The 14,703-nt window shown below is 34.2% G+C and overlaps 1 long non-coding RNA gene across 2 annotated transcripts; it reads right to left on the reverse strand.

The window, feature by feature from the left end:
* Positions 1 to 413: 413 nt before the first annotated feature.
* Positions 414 to 7,420, reverse strand: LOC123563691 (uncharacterized). 2 transcript variants are annotated; one of them, XR_008367047.1, is made up of 4 exons: positions 7,081 to 7,420; positions 1,947 to 2,076; positions 855 to 990; positions 414 to 508 (listed from the first exon to the last, which is right to left on the reverse strand). It is a non-coding gene; the product is annotated as an uncharacterized LOC123563691 (long non-coding RNA). The 2 variants fall into 2 exon arrangements; XR_008367046.1 differs by having other exon boundaries at positions 855 to 2,076.
* Positions 7,421 to 14,703: the final 7,283 nt, after the last annotated feature.

Here is a 14,703-nt window from a genome sequence, read left to right on the forward strand (position 1 = left end):
TAGTATGACGACACAATTGCTAGAGCATTAATATGTTCTTAAGAGTGACCTTCAGTGTTACCTGCATGACCATGTTTTACGTAACCAACAGCAAAATGACACATCTTTTGTTTAAAAAATATGCTTCATTCTAATAAAATTAGGATAAAATCATTTGAATCAGATGACTTTAAAAAGAAGCATAATGTACATGCATATCTCATATCTGTGTGGCAAGCAGGAAAATCACGAAAAACATTAAAACTACATTTAAATATTACAATGAAATCTTCACCTAAAACGGGGATACAATTTCAACCCTTGCACCTCGGCTACGCCCATTAGTTCTTAAAATATATTTAAGTGAAAATAGATGCAATTGTGACCTTAATGTCTGGCAACTTTTAACATTTTTGCAGAAAAAAAACCCTTACTTGTGGTCGTCTGTTGTTATGGCGGATTTGATAAACGAGAGGAACTGATCTAAGAAATTGAAGCACACGTTGGGTTTCCATGGATTAGATAAATCCTGAAACATAAGAGGGATGTTCAATAAATACGTAGTAGCATATAATTTGTTATATCAACTCAGGTTTGAGTGCTAAAATCTGTGATATTATTGACAACTTTATAGTATTAACCTATTGAAAGAAACATGTTTCTACAGGGAACACGCGAAATTATTTTCTCTTATTTTCATTGAATTAAGGTCTATTTAGAAATACATACAACTTTTTATTAATACATTTACTTTTATCGCACTTTTTGTTGACTTAGGAAACCCTGTATAATGACTTTACTCTAAAAATACATTGTGGTGGCTCTCTTTAAGGGTTTTAGTTATTAGTTAATTGGATCTTATTCATCATTATTACCTCTGCAAGGCTTGGCAATTCTCTAGTATTGTAGAATTCCAGTCTGTGTACAACTCCGTTATCGTCCCTAAAGCCACAGACTATTTCTTGCACACCTATGATATAACTCTGTGCCCACCATTTCCTTAACTTGAACCTAAATCAAGTATATTATGTAAAAGGATCAAAACTGTTTTACATTTGTAAATTAGGTTTCTTGTACTTTTAAAATGCAGATTTCCGTGTACAAGATTTTAAATGTTTGTACATTTGTGAATTGTAGAAAATCAATGACAAATAGCCTTGTTCCAAGAAAATATATGTATAGGCGGTAGGCTTAGTCATAAAAAACACTTAGCCGAAAAGCAGAATAAGTAGACAAAAACGAAAAACAATCATATCAAGAAATGCAGAGAGATACGGTCAGTGACAAGACACCACAGGGGATCTAAAACCAATTAATGTGAACAATAACATTTTAATAACAAATGTTCGACTTGTGTTGTACTACTAATTCCGATTTGGAAATCAACATTTTCTAGTAAGCAAGATTTTTGTCTTTAATCGTAAGTGACATACAAACTGTTGTTGCGTTTGATTTGTGATTATCATGTCATCGTGCATATAGCGACTGAACTGTCCGTCTGTTTGTTCCCCGTCCGTCTGTTTGTCCGTGCGTCCGTTCGTCCGTTCGGTTAACAAGATGTAACCGTTTTGCATACAGTCCACATTAATGATCCAATTCAAATCAAACTCACACGCAACAATCTACAAACTGACATTGACTCTTACATGATCTTCACCTTTAAACCTAAAATGTTAAAAAGGGATATTTTATGGCCATAAAGCAAGTACACATAGTCTAAAAATAGATAATACTCGCAGTAATCGAACCTTATGGAAAGACCTACAAACTGACATAACATATATGACATTGACCTTCATATGTCTATGACCTTCAAACATAAACCAACAAAAACATTTTGGTATTAACAAAGGGTATTAGTGCTAGGTGTATGTTATATATTACCGGGTATTAAATTTCATCTCATTAAATACCAAAGTATGCGTATATGTATGTTCATTTTATTTTGGTATCTTATATCTGCAAACCTCTTAAACGTGTTCAACGTTTTATCATATCCTGCCTGTTTGGGTTTGACCTCCTTATTTGTTTTGAACTGCACGTAGTAGCTATCTTTTTCTTTATCAGCATTTAGAGCGTCAACTTCACCGGCAAACACTGAAAGAAAAAGTATACTCTCTGTACGTAGGGACAATTGATAAGGAAGAAGCACAAGTGAAATAAAAATAGCAAAGAACAGCAGTAATGAGACCAAGGTTAAAGAGGTAAAAATGTACCTATCAAACGGTATAAAGGTGCAGATCGAGAGGGTTAAGATGACCCTAGGTCGCTCACCTTAGAAACACAACATAACAGAAAACATGTTTGACCTAGTGGCTTCATGAAAACGAATATTCTGACCAATTTTCATTAAGACTGGACCAAAAACGTGGATTTAAACAAATATTTTCTTTGATTTGACCGAATGACCTAGTCTTTTTGGCCACACGTGACCTAGATGTCATCAAAGCAGCCATTCTGACTAAATTTTATGAATATCCAGTGTAAAATGCAGCCAATATTGCATACAAAAAGGTTTTTCTTTGATTTGCCCAGATGACCTAGTTTTTAATCACAGATGATCCTTATTCGACCTTGACCTAAATTTTATCTAGACAATCATTCTGATCAAATTTCATCATGATCAGATGTAAAAAGCATACGAAATGTTTTAATTGGTTTCACCTAGTGACCTAGATATTGACCCAATATTACCGATATTCAAACATGACCTCGATTTTATCAAGGCAACCATTCTGACTTCATTTCATGAAGATCCGGTGCAAATGCAGTCCCTATTGCATACACAAGGTTGTTCTTTGATTTGAGCCAGTGACCTAGTTTTTGACCCTAGATGACCAATATTCGAAATAGACCTAGATTTAAAGGTAATCTTTCTGACTAAATTTCATGACCCTCAATTGGAAAAATACAGCCTCTATCTCATACAAAACGTTTTTCTTTGATTTGTCCTAGCGACCTAGGTTTTGACCCAAGATGACCCATAATCAAAATTGACTTGATTTCATCAAGGCTATCATTCTGATTTAATTTCATGGAGATCAATCGACCAAATAAGTCTCTATCGCATTCACAAGGTTTTCCTTTGATCTGACTTAGTGGCCTAGTTTTTTTTACCAGAGATTACCCAGATTTAAACTCGACCTAGAATTTATTAAGGCAATCATTTTGACTAAGTTTTATGAATATCCAGTATAAAAAGCAGCCATTTTTGCTTGCACAAGTTTTTTCATTAATTTGACCAAGTGACCTAGTGTCTGACCCTAGATGATCCATATTCAAACTCGACCTAGAGTTTATCCAGACAAACATTTTGATCAAATTCAATAATGATCCGATGCAAAATGCAGCCCCTTTTGCATACACAAGGTTTTTTTTATTGTTTGACATAGGGACCTAGATTTTGACCACCAATGGCCCACATTTGATCTTTGCCTAGAAATAACCCAGGCTAGTATTCCGACTAAATTCTATGAATATCCAATGTAAAAAGTACCCCATGTTGCGAACACATGTTTTTTTGTTTAATTAGACCGGGTGACCTAGATCATTCATATTCAAACTCGGCCCAGATGTCATTCAGACAAACATTCTGATAAAATGTCATGAAGATCCGGTGTAAAATGCAGCCCTATTGCATACACATTTTTTTCATTTGAACTAGTGACCTAGTTTTTGAACCCAGATGACCCATTTTCGAAATTGGTCTAGATTTCATCAAGGTAAAATATTTTCACATAATTCCAGGAAGACCAGTTGAAATATACAGCCTTTATAGCATGCATAAGGTTTTTCTTGATTTGACCTAGTGACATAGTTTTTGCCCATAGATGACCCATTTTTGAACTTGGCTTATATCTTATCAAGGTTATCTTTCTGGCAAAATTTCAGTAAGATCAGTTAATAAATACAGTCTCTATCGCATACACAAGATACATATTGACGGACGACAGACGACAGACAGACATACGACAGTCGCCGGACGCCGGACACCGAGCGATCACTAAAATTTAGATAATTCCCCTTCAAGGCACCAGCTCACATAAACTACCACTTATCCGATTGTATAAAACAAACACGACGAAACACAACGATTATGTTCTCAATTTCTTATCTGAAGCGAAAACAAAATTTGCTAAACTTTTAATGGTTCGACCTGACAAGCTGGAGTAACTTGCCTGTTCGTTATTTATAAGGCAACGAAAATTAAAAACTCCACAGGCTGTCTAACACTACGATACTGAATGCAGGCGTTGTTGTTAATGGACGTAGTGGAAGCAATGCTACCGTCAAGCCCCCTATACAGAACGAACAGAGCATAACATCTGCACGTAATACAAGTACAAAACAACTTAGAGACATCCGGTGTTTATAAAGCGATTTACATGGAAGCTTCAATGTTACACAGACCCGTCCGCTTAGCTCATTATGGAGAACGCAGATCTATTGGTCGCGGGGTCCTGAGTTTGATCTTTCTTCACTCCTTTGTCATACATGTGGTGAAGTTGGCAGTAACAGATAAGTTCTAGTACAGAACCCAGGAACATTGGTTAAGATAACTGCCCGCCGTTACATAACTTTTTTCTGTTAAAAAACGGTGTTAAAACAAATTAATGATACACAGAGTGGTTATGCAATGAAAAGGAAAAGCGCCGTGTGGTCTCTAGTTAAAATTGTAGGATTGCTCTAAACAAGAAAACAATGGAAAGAACTAGACATACTGAAATTAAAAGAGGAGATCTTCGGTTATTGAGCCTACATATTACTGATTGCCAAATACAAAATATCATATCAAAGGAGTGCTTTAAAAATACACAAAGCTACAAAGACAGAGGTATTGGAATCACTCACGCCGAAAAACTAAAAAGTTCTAGCATATTTTATTCTATTATCATTATAAAAATGCACTTTTCAATAACATAGTATGAACAATATTAACTGTGGAGGGATCAGTCATTGATTATAAAAAGTTATTAGCCTTCTACCCTCGTATAAGTAATCCTTTAACTGTTTTAAACCTTTTTCTATCAAGAACATGCGACGACTGTAGGGGACTAAGACCGTACCATATAGTATTCAGATATCAAAATCTGAACAGTACAAGCGCCGAGTGTGATCTGGCCTTGTAAAGTCCAAGAGAGCCGAATGCATCCAGAGCAAGCTCATGTTAAATGTACTTCAAAAATTCTGTTTTTGGTGTAGAAAAATAGGTGAACGCCAAGAAGAAGAAAAATAGAACTGTACAGCCTTATTAAAGAAAGGACTTTATGAACATTTCTATTTATTTACCAGAACTTGAATACGAAATTAGTCTAGGTACAGGCAAAATGTGAAATCACATTCCCATCCAGTCATAATAACGCATTAGAATATTGATTTTAAAACTATAAGCACTCAATTTTTCTCGCTGTAGGTTTTTAAACCTAAGTTTTCATTATTTCGTTCATTTTATATTTCAACAAGAGCTGTCCGTAAGACAGCCAAATTCGACTATTCGAAATATTGTCCCAGAAGAAGGAAAATATTACCTAAAAAGGTTAAACACCGAAGGCACAAGCGAAGTTTCAATTCAATATCTGCATTAGTTTTGGAGATAGTAACTTGCATGTAAAACTTCAACCAGAATTTTCTAAGTTCAAAAGCGGGCATAATTTGCCCAAAATACATGTCAGAGTTATGGGACTTGACCCAGTGAGGTTGGTAATTGATCTAGAAAAAGAAAAAATAAGTTTCAAATCTATATGCCTTTTAGTAATGGCTGTAGGTACTTGCACGCAAAACTTTAGCCAGGATTTTCTAAGTCCAAAAGGGGGCATAATTTGGCCAAAATGAACGTAAGAGTTATGGGATTTGGTGCTGTCAACTAGTTTTTTAACCACGAAGACACATATTAAGTTTCAATTCAATATCTGCATTAGTTTTGGAGATAGTAACTTGCATGTAAAACTTTAACCAGAATTTTCTAAGTTCGAAAGGGGGCATAATTGGCCCAAAATACATGTCAGAGTTATGGGACTTGACCCAGTCAGGTTGGTAATTGATCTAGAAAAAGAAAAAATAAGTTTCAAATCTGTATGCCTTTAAGTACTAGCTGTAGGTACTTGCACGCAAAACTTTAACCAGGATTTTCTTAGTCCAAAAGGGGGCATACTTTGGCCAAAATGAAGGTCAGAGTTATGGGACTTGATGCTGTCAACTAGTTTTTTAACCCCGAAGACACATGTGAAGATTCAATTCAATATCTGCGTTAGTTTTGGAGATAGTAACTTGCATGTAAAACTTTAACGAGAATTTTCTAAGTCCAAAAGGGGGCATAATTTGCTCAAAATACATGCCAGAGTTATGAAACTTGACCCAGTGAGGTTGGTAATTGACGTAGAAAAAGAAAAAGTTTCAAAGCTATATGCCTTTAAATGATAGCTGTATGTACTTGCATGCAAAAACTTAACCAAGGTGTGACGCCGACGCCGACGCCAGGGTGAGTAGAATAGCTAGACTATTCTTCGAATAGTCGAGGTAAAAACGTGACAATCCAATTTTATATAGGACAATAACTTATTATGGGTGAATCATAGAATCCCATTAGGTTCGCCACTTAAGCTGAATTAACATAAGGGTATTAGCACAATATTTCATACAATCAAACAATAAAGAATGTGAAAAATAGCAAAGTCAGAAATATGAAGACTGTAGATTACGTTAACATTTTACAGACACTAAGTACAGAAAGGAATTGTGCTACGAGTAGCACGTTAAAAATACTACCACTCTCCTCGATTATCGAGTCTTTATAAAGAAACGATCGTCTTAAACACATTACTGTTAACATAAAAATCGCATGTAACGATCCGAAAAACAAAAGTACACAAAACCATAAACAACATAAATTATCCTGTAAACGCAGAATTGAACAGGAATAAATTATCCGTTGTCAACATAGTTTCTGCAATGGTTTTTAGACCATTCATAAATCGGGACGGTGCATGATCATTTTCCAAACTAGCCTTTCATATTAATGAAAGAAAATCCAGATAACGTCAAAGAGTACATATTATGTTGCAAAATATATTTACAACACTGTTTTATTTTTGTTATATTTACCTAGAGAGTGCTTGTTCAGTTGTGCCTTGACAACAGTATAGAATGCTTCGCAGTTATTGTACTGTGCGTCTGGATTCAGTACTCCATCTTAGGAATCTTTAGAAACAAGAACATATGAAATAAAGTCGGTTCGTTTCGTAAGTGTGACTGTAATTAATGTTAAAAATTAACGGTACAATGCTGCGCGAAGAGAACTTGCTATAATAGAAAATCTTAGTTGTCAGTATTATTATGCAAATATAAAATCTAACTGCTTTCATCGTCACTTCAGTAAAAACAAAATTTCTTCCTGAGATATTGTTCTATCATGCAAAAGATTTCAATTTTTTTCATATTTCAACACAATTTTACTCCGAGAATGCTTATTTCCGTAAGGACTTTGCTACCTCTTTTGTGCATTTAAAACCAAACCTGATGTAAGATATTGTTCAAACTTCCAAGGCCAGTAACACATTTCGTCATCTTTAATTCTTGCTTCTTTCTCTTTCTCTTGTTCCGTCTCAATCGCGTTCAGATAATAAGTCCCGTTATGAAATACAACTGCTATGATCCAGTCTTCGCTTTTTGCATATGGTGTACACATTATTTTTGTCAGTAACCCTCGTCGACAAACAAAATCTGTGTTAAGGTTTCTTAAAATACGAAGTTTTTCTAGTTATTATAAAACTATTGTAAGAAAGAGTAAAAAATGTACAGACAACAAATATAACATATCAAGCAGTACATATATGAACAAAAGGCAAATTGCAAAATAGGGAAACATCCTTGGAACGGTCATTAGCATATGTTATGTGAACTTGAGTTTTGCATAAATTTTAATTCTATCTCAATATTACTGTTACAAATGCATATGTTTACAATGAGTTTTGCAAGTAATTTAAAAATAAATGAGCCGCTCCAACGAAATGTTACTTGCAGACCTACTGAACAAATTAGTCTCATTGAGTAGCACTGGGTAAAAAATACGTACGGTTACCTTACAAACATTTTAAACTTCTAACATATCGTTGCAATAGGTAGATATACCGTGGGCTGATCATGAAACTATTGTAACAGTATAAAGATAAAGAACAAGCTACAGTAGTTTCACTCACAGCCCTCGATATGTATTAGAAGAAAAATACAATTTGATAAAAAATCCATTTATTTAAATGAACACTTTAGTACCTTGATTCTCCATCAAGTGGCACATCTGATGGAGCACTTGCTTCTGAATCACCTTCTTTAGAAATCTTCATGTCACTTAACCCAGTTTGTACATCAGCAAGTTCTTGGTCAATCTGACTCTGGTCATCCGAGTGTTGGCTCTGATCATTTGTGCAAATAAGATTTGATGAAATAGAAATAGTGGAAACTCCACAGTTCGTTCAACATGAACTAAAATACAAACTTCAAGTAGGAGCTATCTATTTAAGATATACATGTGGTAAACTGAAGCAAAGTACAAGGACTGAAAAATAATTACAATATCATTTTCTGAAAAAGAGTTATTTGAACTGAAAAAAATGATCCCGGGTGAAATATCTGGAAAAAATGGAGACAGCACCGCTAAGACTTTATGGTAAGCTTTGGTGGCAATTGACCTAGAACCTCATGCAAACTTTGCACTTTTTACCTTTAAGCAGCGAAACTGTGTGCATAATTGCCTCATAATTTAGCAATCTGAGTAGAAAACTATGTAAAGATCAAATAAGTTAATGCCCTGGGGAAAGTTGGACATTTTCTGTAGTGAAATTTGTCAACAAACAGACGATTATTTTGAAAAAGTCAAAACCCACAGAATTTCACAGGGTGAAATATGTTGAAAACGCTACTGCTGGAAAGAGAACAAGCTCAACTTCCCATATATATGCGACAACGTATGGGAAAAATATGTAGAAATATGAGAAAATCGAAGAAATCAATTTCAGGACTGTTAGACGCATGACTGTGTTATCATGCATAGCATTTAACATAGATAGGTTACTTTTGCTTTGCAGTGATATAACATGGACAGGATTAGGATTAACAAAAGGAGTTCACTCAACAATTTCACTATATAAACAGATTGTGTAAAGAAGGCTTAGGGTAAATCTCTTACTTATACATGATCATTTTTGTCGTACGTTCCCGGTTACATATGTATATTCGTTCGTTTCAACTTTATTCTATTTCATTAAGGGTACTTATTTTTCATATTGTTTAATTCTTGTCAATTAAAACTATTACTTACAAAAGAAGAAGCAGAATTTTCTTTGTCCTTCATTGGTTTATCTCGCCCTGAGGCTCCTTCGTTCGGTTTGAAAAAATATTTACTATAATACAATTTGGAGGTATAAAACGGACATGCGTCTTTTATTATATCAGAAATACCTTACTTTTGCTGGTAATCTTCCATACCTTTTAATAAACTTGTGATTGACAATTATTCATTTGATGCATTTTATGTTCCGATAAAGGGAACAAATAAATATAAACTGCTCAATTTGCTCTTTTTTCTGATTAGTCCTGAAATCGAATAATTATGCATGACGGTTTGCTTTTTGTTTTGTTTCTCTGATGAAATTGCTCAAGATATGTTATAGTTTGCTTCTGGAAAGTCTGTAAGTATCATGGAATTAGGCGCATTAGTTATATTGGTATCTATTCTATGATTCTATCTTTATTGCAGACTTCATTTTTTTTGTTAATCTGATAGACGCTGTTCGTTTCTGGTCTCATCTCTTTATTTGTCCAATGTCTTAAAAAACTAGACGGGGATGCGGTACTACATTATTCGGTCAGATTTTGTTAATACTGCCGCATATCTTACTCAACACTACACGTTACACATTCCCTGTCCGTATATTGACACTGTTTACAACAACGACATAGATTTACTTGAAATATATTTCTTATGAATTAAGATGCATCTTTATTGATTTTACCCAAATACGTAGTATTTTTTGAGGTAACTTTAAAATTAACTCTAATCAAACCCCTTTTTTTGCTATAAATATAAAGCAGCTACTATAAATAATGACATGTTAAGTTTCAATAAAGTCGTTTCTGATTTAGACGTATAATCGTATCATGTTAATGTACAAATTTCAACTTCGCAATTCCAATTTCATACTGGAATTTTTGAAATAATTTTAGAGAAAAGAATCTTTAAAGGGCCTTAATATAGACTTCACTCAGTTTCTAATGCTTATGTTCGTCGTGGTCAGGTTGATGGATCCATCGGTAAAAAATGGTACCGTGGTGAGAATGTTGATACTAATTCTTTAAAAAACATGGGAAAACCTGTCTCGATTCTCACATAAAAGTTTGCATTTTAACGAATACCAACTTCTCCGAAAACATGATTACTTTAAGACATCTTAAGAAAGAATACAGGTATTGTTTAGTTCCGACAGGCTAGACAATCAATTGATTTTCAATTGACGTATATACTATATAAATATTTAAGTAACGAACTTAATCTATCAGAAATTCATTTGAAAACATCAAATGCAGCCAAAGGAAATGAAAACTAACTCGGTTTCATAATATGAAATGAAACCCCATAAAAGCACCTAACATCGGCTTTAACGGAAATCTATTATACATTAGTTGAAATCACAATTTATTTTGGGTCGATTTTGAAGGAAGTTCTACAATTTATATTGATCTCTCTTGACACCTCATTCCTGATAGAATCCATCATCACAAGGGTATGAATGAAGAGGCCAGTTTCCTTTTCAAATATAGAAAGGTTGAACGCACTCATTGATCCAAAAAGACCAGAAAAAATATTAACACTAATGCTGCATTCACATGTATACTAGATCTGAGACATATATGCTTTATCATATTATATCACTACTATGCCGATTGCCTCTCTTACATGTAGTAGTTGCTTAGCTTTAGCCTTATTAAAAGCATGGAATACGAACGGCGTGAAATCATATATAAGACTTTAAAAGTACAATGGCGAGGATGGAATTCTCGCTACGTTCCTTGTACTGAACACGAAACTCGTATTCAACTAGTCTTAGTGTCCATCTTTCTAACCTCTGTGGTTGGTTAGCTTTTGGGTTGTTTGAAATTGATTAGAGACATTTCGCATCACTGATTGATTTAAACGGTTCTCCAAACATTTACATCTCGAAATGTTCAACAAAAATACTCGAATGTGGCAATCTCTTTTTTTGTTTTTCCAGTTTTTATTTCATTTCAGTACATTGACATTACGGAAATTGGAAAAACAATCTCTTTTACTTGCGACGCAATAATCTTTTTTATCCTGACTCCAGATACTACCATTTCCATCACCTGATGCGTCTACTTTAAGTTCGAGTTCTTTCTTTGGGTTATAATAAGATATTACAGTGTCACTGGTCAATGCAATTTCTTCTGTTTCTCTCTTTTGCCATTTTACTCCTTTCTGAGTCATCCAATCTATCTAAAGTACCTGATCTTCTAAACGAAGATCTGAAAACGACCAATTCACATTCGTCTCCTGTACATTTTGCTAGTCTTAAATTTCATTCTAGTCAATTTTGGTTTAGTCATGGCATTTTTTTATGAGATTAGGTGATTAATTTGCAACCTCATTTGTAGATACATTTTTATTACCAATTTATTGTTATATTAACCTTGAAGATTCTTAATATAAATCCTCTAGTTGTCATTTTTTGCAATGATTGCTTGAAAAACACAGAGCAAAATGTATATTCGAAATATAACACATCCAAGTTGAAGAAAATCAATTTACACACCTCTAAAACTCAAAACAAATTGTCAACACACAAATTTAAACAACCAACAAAATTATAAACAATAAATTCACGAAAGAACCAACAATTCCATCTGCAAACAAACAAAGTATCGACTTCGAAACGAAGCCACAATTAAACAACCAAACAACCAAAATACTCTCCGAGCAAATCTAAAATAATGTACAATGAAACGCACGCCAACAATCTGCAACACGAATCTTTCTTTCAATGACTCGAAACAATTTTAAACTGCATGTATAATATGCGACTTTCTACTTAAAATGATTAAGCACCTTTCTTATTTGGTCCATTCTCTCTCTAATGCAGTTTTATCAGTAAGGTAAATACAGTAAAAACTTTTGTTCAGCTGTCTACAGTATATATTTACACCTTAGGTTAAACGCCGTTTGAAACAAGTGACAAAGAATAATTCTGACACACATTACCTTACTACCATGATGTTTGCCTCTTTGACACCTGTAGTAGTCGCACAGCGTTATTGGTATTAAAAGCATGGAATATGAACGGTGTTGTTCAATATGTAAAAAAAATGAAAGGCCTGAAGGGCCTGAGAGTCGGCTAATGATAGATGTACTGGTAGTATAGTCTACCAGTTTCAGTTTGGTTTTAGTTTTTTTCCCCAACTGAACAGAGATTTTGTTACAATAGATGAAATGGACATTCAATCGATGCCTAGTAAAACTTTGATTGACATTATACAAGTATTTAAACCCAATATATTTCTCTTAAATTGAAGAGTGGTTCGCAAAAATAAAAATGTTGAAAGTACAAACTACAATTTGACAGGTGACACTAAGATACTGCCCATGACTATAAATATTTTTCCAGTAAACATTTGCCTCCGGCATTACCAAAACAGGCAATTATCGGCTGGTATATATTCGCACATGATAAAATTTGAATATGAAAATTTATATATTGAAATTTTATAGCGCGGATTGCCACATACAATTTGTAACGGATGGACGAAAGAACTGTTCAGATATTTTACAGATAAGGGACCTGGCAATAACCGTGTCACACGCTAGGTATTGTTCAATCATATTATAAGGGATGTGAATTTAAAATATACTTACTTTTGCGTTTAAAGATATGTAAATGTTGCTGATGATATATAGTGTCATGAATGTTTACACTGACAGGAAAATTGCGCATTCGAAACTAAGAGAAGTTACTCAGACTAGCTACCAATTTCGGAAAAGATAACCAATATTAATAAATGCAGTTCTTTTTCAGTTAAAACCATCATTTATTCTATTTCAGACCTGTTAACCCCTTCAAAACCATGTCAGTAGTCCCCAAGTCTATGTACTTTCAATTATCCGCTTTGATTCATGTAGACAGACAGGCCCAGACTGGGATGAAAAAATGTTTGAGCCATTTTTACGTGGTCGGTAGCAGGGTGGGTGTGGGGAGGGGTGTTCCTTCCCGCTTTGAACTGCAGTCAGATTTTGAAATGGGCATTGTGGCAGGTGGTAAAAGGGCAAATGTATCAAACTGTAAAGTGGCAATATGGGAGGAGGGTGTGGGAGGATACCCCCTCCTGCAAGTAGGGTTTGGGGTATCACCACAAGCAAATTTTGAAAATGTAGACCCTTGATACAGCCTTTGGTGCGATTTCTAACTGAAAATCTTATGTTTCAATTTCTAAATATTACCTAGATTCTTTTTAGTATTACAATATTCAAAGTATGAATGACTGTCACTTCATATTTTTACTTTCAGGTCATGCCTCAGCACTAGAATATAAGTCTGATATTGATTCTATGTATGTATTATAAAAATAAATTCTAGAATCATTTCTGTTACAATAATATCTATCATGTCTGTTACTTTAATGTTTAAATTTCATAACACAGCTCGATATTTACCCAAAATATTATATCCGGATATGATTACACTTTCTTTTATACCGCCAAAATCTCCAGTTTCAACAATATGTTTTACAAATTGTGATGATATGAAGACAGTTTAGCAGCAATTGGCAGTATCTGACATTGAAGTTTACGGTTAAATTATTTAAATCATTTCAAAAAAAAAATTGTTTCGTTTCGTCAAAGCACGTACTCTAACATAGACGATCTACTTTCGATTTCAAAAACTACAAGAAAATACAATTTACTGTTTCGCCGATTTGTTTATTTCTCGAAAAATAAGAAATAAAATCATTTTTAAAATCAGTAGTAATTAAACAAATCAGTAAGAGCTCTTTCTCGGGATAATTTATCCGCTTACTGACTGCAAAAATCAAGCCATGTGTCATCATGAAAAGCAGAATGGGTGACGGTTTCATTTTTTTGCGAACCTGAATCGTAAGCAAATTATCCAAACCAGTCAAAATTCCAGAAAGGTTACGATCTAGATTCTTTCTAGTATTACAATATCCAAAGTATGACTGTCACTTCATCTTTTTACTTTCAGATCATGCCTCAGGACTAGAATACGAGTCTGACATAGATTACAGTCGAACTTCGATGGCTCGAACTCGAGGGTCCCGTGGAAATTAGTTCGAGTTTTCCGTTGTTCGAACCATCCAAATGGCGGCCATTTTGAATTTGGGAATTCGAGGGCATGATGTGTTACAAACCTTACATCGTAATATATTGTCATATTGTACCTAAATGTGAGTATGATACGATGATAAATAAAAAACGAACGCTGAAATATGCTTTATTTCAAACATGACATGATACGGAAAAAACACAAATAAAACACTAATATAATTATAAGAATTTGGTGAAGACAGCATCAAATAGAAAGACATGAATAACAAACCTTTTTGAATCATAGTCCAGTACAAATATTATCAAATTTATTGCTTTCCAGTAGCCGACTTAGCTATCCCCCCGTATCCAGGTCCTTTACTAAGTTGTTCAGCCAT

Source organism: Mercenaria mercenaria, chromosome 2 (assembly GCF_021730395.1).
Source record: "Mercenaria mercenaria strain notata chromosome 2, MADL_Memer_1, whole genome shotgun sequence".
Lineage (NCBI taxonomy): Eukaryota > Metazoa > Mollusca > Bivalvia > Venerida > Veneridae > Mercenaria > Mercenaria mercenaria.